The 5436-nt window shown below is 45.4% G+C and overlaps 1 non-coding gene across 1 annotated transcript; it reads right to left on the minus strand.

The window, feature by feature from the left end:
• Nucleotides 1-3895: 3895 nt before the first annotated feature.
• Nucleotides 3896-3970, minus strand: Trnas-cga. The gene has a single exon. It is a non-coding gene; the product is annotated as a tRNA-Ser (tRNA).
• Nucleotides 3971-5436: the final 1466 nt, after the last annotated feature.

Here is a 5436-nt window from a genome sequence, read left to right on the forward strand (position 1 = left end):
CATCACTCTGTACCTTCCGGGCATTAAGAGATTGTTTTGAATGAACTGATGGAAAAGCGTGTTTGATGAAAACATTAAAAAAACACATTTAGATGTTACGTATATAGCACTGAATAAATACATGAATATGAAATATGTATGTACTAATATATACGTATCGTGAAGAGAGTGAATGTCGAGCCCAGGGCTGCGTCGTCACTCCGTATAGGATCTCCATATGAAAAAGAAAGAAGGCATTTGGTTTTCTGCGTGCTCTATAGCCGACATTGCTCGTCAGAAAGTCCACCCAGTCTAGTGCAATTTGTAGGAAATTTTCTATACTTTCATTGTGTATATAGTATAGTACTTGAACCGTGCGTGGCTCGTGTTTCCGCTATAATCTATTTTACACCCTGTTTTTAATGTACTTCCACTTCACTCCGATAATTTAAAATACTACTGTCACTGAGATTCCGCTTTGCCATATCGATATATCGATATATCCCTCCCGTAGTATCTTTGCTCGACTTCTATTACTTCCCGGTCGTTGTACGTCGTAAGTGAGTTGAGGTCGCGAGTGCGGGTTGTCAGTCAGTGGGAACGTGATGGGGCGTAGTCCGGACCTGCCAGTCGGGGAGTTGTAATGCGACACTAATGCAGTCGGGTTGGAGCAGTCAGGTCTGCGTCGATATGGCTCGTCCGACCATTGCCGCCACGCCTCACTTGAGCCGCGCCACGGTCTTGGTGGATCGTCGGTCTGTCGTCCTACTGGACGACGCCTTTTGGATCGCCTATCGTTCACGAGTCGGCTGTATGTGTGTCTGTATCGACTCCCGATTTGTCCTCGTGCGTGCTTAGTTACTGCTGGGTATCGTTCAGGTCTTCGTGTTTGTCAGATTGTGTGTGTAGTTGGCGTTATTCCACTGACGACTATTTTAGATGTTGTCAGCATTCTGAGGCGAGTCGGTCGGTTGCTGCGGACCAGGGAAGATAACTCCGAGCAGTGCAGTCGGCTGGATCCGCTGGCAGTCCCTGCGCAGTGTCGGAGGTGTGTGGAGCTGTCCGATCGCTAAAAGCTTCGTGGCACACCGACCCAGGACGTCAAAATTGCATGGTGTTTTAAGTATCCACGGCACATCCATTTATGTTGTGTGGTTCCTTTCGGTGGTTCGCTGTTGTGGAGGTTTTCCTGTGAGCAACACTGAGTGTCAGTGTTGCTGAACTTAGCCGCCATGCGGTGGAATTATCTGTATTGGTTGACTACAATTTCAGTGAACCAGCGGAATTTTCTGCCTTATGGCCGTTAGTGTTTTGGTTACCTGCCCTGGCCACCAATGTAATTTTTGGCAGCGTCCTTCCCTCACCTGTTGTCGCTGTCCAACATGGTGTGTAGTCTTGACAGCTTAATACATATTTAATTGTGGATAATTACGTTTGTAACATTTTGTACTTGAGTTCCCATGTACCGATTGACGGCAAGCTGGTCGTTTTGACGGTTTGTCCGTGGCTGTCCTTTTGTTGGATTCCGACGGATTAAGTGTAGGTGGGCTCGCCACCTGTCTCACCTAAGTGAGCGAGGGCAGACCGACCCCCCGGGGGCTTCTGAGTGCTGTTGTCTTTACTGTCTTTCATACCGGTGTTTAATTGTTTGTTTATAATCTATCATAGCCAATGATAAAAGAAAAATTCTTGTTTTTGCTTTGTTTTTATGTAAGTAAGTTTTAATTCCGGCAAGTGGATATTTTTCTTTTAGTCCGGTTTCAGCTACTGGAAACTTAAGGCTTAAGGTTATATTTTGTTTTAAATTTTGGAAAATTAATTGTCGGCCTTCAGCCTTAAGACCTAATTCTTAAAATTACCCTCTAAGCAAAAACATTGCGGCCTTGTGCCCTTGAAAGGTTATGGGAATTTATTTTAAAATCTTGAAAACTTTATTGTGGGCCTTCAGCCGTTTGTATTGCATCTTGTTTATGTTTGCTATTTTACCTGCATTTTTTTTGTCTTGTTGATTTTTAAGATTTCTTGTTTGCAGGCCTTCAGCCGTGAAAGAACTCGATTTTGAAACTCTTAGTTATAAAGGTTCGTCTATGTGCCGTTTTGGTTTAAATGAGTTAATAGATTACAATAAATTACAATTTTAAAGTGAAACTGACCCCAAACTTCTTTGGCCCTTTCCACAATCCTAATCACCTGTTCTGCCCGGCGGGTTTAGCGGACGTCTCAGTAGTGATCTTCGAAAAACTCATAGTTTTCGAGAAGTAAACGGAACACTGAAAAAGTGAATAAATTTTGATATTTTTGCTTTTTTCGTCATGAGACGAACCTCCTACAAGGCAGGAAACATGAAATTCGGATTTCGCACCGCAAAAACCATGAAGAATGGCTGAGTATTCGGCAATTCTGTTACGCGAAAACCAATATTTGACTGGGCTAGACTTCGAAAATGAATGATACGTGTGAAATTAGTGTACGGCTAAACCTGCTCCAAAAATGTTACCTCTGTCATACGTGCATGCCATACCTTTTAACTGTGTTTTCCCCTTCTTAAGAGTGAGGCTTGAATTTTAATAAATGTTAATACCGAGCTACCAAATCCGGTAATTATGTAGTTCTCACAGCACATCACACGTAAACCACCGCACCATGTGGACTAAAAGAACCTCCCCCCCCCCCCCATAAATATTGTTCCGCCGCTACAAACGCCCCTTATAAAGCAACATGAAATGTAAACAGAAGAAGTAAATGTTTGCTTCAGTTTAACACAGTGATTTAAAAACTGCACACTACGCAGACGCACCAGAAATAAATGGGCACGCTTTCATATAAACGTACTTTGTAAATTATTAAACAAGTGTTCACTGTATTAAAAACAATACATTTTTCACATAATATTATAGCTCGCCCCCCCTGCCCCCCCCTCCCCCAAACAACCCCGTAACAGCCTTTGAAAAAATCAATAAGACGTTCCGCTGTTAAAATCGGTCAGTCCAGAGTGAATACAGAGCAATTACTAACCGTAACAATTCTACAGTTTTCTCACTTTTGTTGCACTCAACGGATAGACTTTGATGCTGTACCTGTTAGAACATTGTCCCAAGCATTGACAAGAGTTTCCTAGGTGCTGTATTCCCAGGAACGCAAGCTGTATGACCGCTTAGCCCTTCTTCGCTGAGAACGTAAAATACTTTTTTGTGTAAAGACTGATAAAAGTTTTTCTTCCAGTTTTCCCCCTTCTCTCATCACTGAGAATCACTTTGAAACTCACTGTACTAGTTTTTGCAGTTGAAATTAATGTTTTAGAGGGACATAAAACAACCTGTGAAACTGGACTGTTACATCCATCTCCACCTATACGAAAGCAAATTTAGCCACGTTTGCTACCCGACTAAAAGACTAACAAGTTGGAAGATTTTGTACGATATTAAGTGCTGTGGCGACGAGGGCAACAGACGCCTACAGCTACCCGCACAACACACAACACGGGGACGTTAGTCCAGTCCTTGCGAGGAAAAAATTGAAACCAGCCAACAGGGCAGTACGTATGGTGAAACTGATAAAAGGTGACCATTTCCGACTTTTTTTGTTTTTTGTTTAAGAGTCTTCAGTCTTCTGGCTGGTCTGATGCGGTGCGCTTCGATTCCTCCCATGGGCCAACATATTCATTTCAGAGTAGCACTTGCAATCTAAGTCCTCAAGTATCTACCGGATGTACTCCAATCTCTGTCATCCTCTATAGTTTTTGGCTCTCTACAGCTATCTCTAATGTCATGTAAGCCATTCCCTGTAGTCTTAACAGATGTCCCAACGTCTCCCCATTGTCATTATCAGCGTTTTCCAAGTACTTCTTTCCTGAATGAGATTTTCGCTCTGCAGCGGAGTGTTCGCTGATATGAAACTTCCTGGCAGAATAAAACTGTGTGCTGGACCGAGACTCGAACTCGGGACCTTTGCCTTTCGCGGGCAAGTGCTCTACCAACTGAGCTACCCAAACACGACTAACGCCCCGTCCTCACAGCTTTACTTCCGCCAGTACCTCGACTCCTACCTTCCAAACTTTACAGAAGCTCTCCTGCGAACCTTGCAGAACTAGCACTCCTGAAAGAAAGGATATTGCGGAGACATGGCTTAGCCACAGCCTGGGGGATGTTTCCAGAATGAGATTTTCACTCTGCAGCGGAGTGTGCGCTGATATGAAACTTCCTGGCGGAAGTAAAGCTGTGAGGAGGCGGCGTGAGTCGTGCTTGGGTGGCTCAGTTGGACATTCCGCCGCCGGCGGCCGTGCTGTGAGGACGTGCGGAGCGGCTGTTGCGGTGTTTACATCGTCGCTGCGAGCGGCCGGCGCTGTGTGGTGAGTGCGCGCTTTCTGCGTTAGTCATAGTCTACGATCACATTCTAGAATGACATAATGGAACAGACAACGCGACGCGATACTTTGAAGTTGATTTTCGATCCGAGCTACGCCCGACCGAAATCTTACGAAGTTGAGGCATTTATCGAAGAAACTTTTCAGATCAAAGTGTCGATTGTCAGTCAAACTGTGTTCCTTAAGTTATCCAGTTCTGACAAGTGCGACCAAATTGTAGAAACATGTGGTGGGGTGGCAAAATTCAAACATTCAGACGGACACATAGGGCAGGTCACGGTTTCGCGTGCCGGAATGGGAATCAGAACGGTTCGAATCTTTGAGCTCCCTTTTGAAATAACGCCCGAGGAGATTAACAACAAACTGAGAGACTATGGCGCCATTATCAGCAATGTTGCCGAAAAATGGTCTAGCTTGCACAAGTATCCAGTATTAAACGGAGTCAGGCAAGTTAAGATTGACATGCTGAAACATATCCCATCGTATCTCTGGATTGGTGGATATCGAGCGATAATCATTTACCATGGCCAGCCGAGAACCTGCTCGGGTTGTGGTTCGACCCAACACGTCCGCGCGCAGTGTGTTCAACGGCGTGTGACGCAACTGCCGACTGGGGAGCGGAACCCGCCTAGTCAGATGGCCACGCTACCCGTGACGTACGCCGCCGCAATTCGCAGTGACGTCGCTACAGATATGTGTTTCGACAGGGCGGTAGTTGCTTATGCCGACGTTCCCGATGGTACCGTAGCCATGGATACTAGCAGCATAGAAGCTACAGGTCCAGCACACTCACAAGACGAGGACACTGACAGGTGTGCAGAACAAGACCAGGCTAAGACGGCAGAAGAAGGCATGTGCAAACCACTCGAAGAAGTCGGGCACCACAAAGAGGACACAGTTGCAACATCGGAGGATAATGACCCGCAGCCTACAACTGTTTCACCAAAGAAACGGATGAAACGTCGAATAGCCCGTCAGGGAGCAGCAGAAATCGCGCCAATCTTGCGTGAAAAGGCGAAACAGATAGGCCAAGAATTGGCGGAGACGACACAAGCAGCTCCTTTGGAAGATCGATCAACAAAAACGAAGACCCG

This window comes from Schistocerca piceifrons, chromosome 1 (assembly GCF_021461385.2).
Source record: "Schistocerca piceifrons isolate TAMUIC-IGC-003096 chromosome 1, iqSchPice1.1, whole genome shotgun sequence".
In the NCBI taxonomy this organism is placed as follows: domain Eukaryota; kingdom Metazoa; phylum Arthropoda; class Insecta; order Orthoptera; family Acrididae; genus Schistocerca; species Schistocerca piceifrons.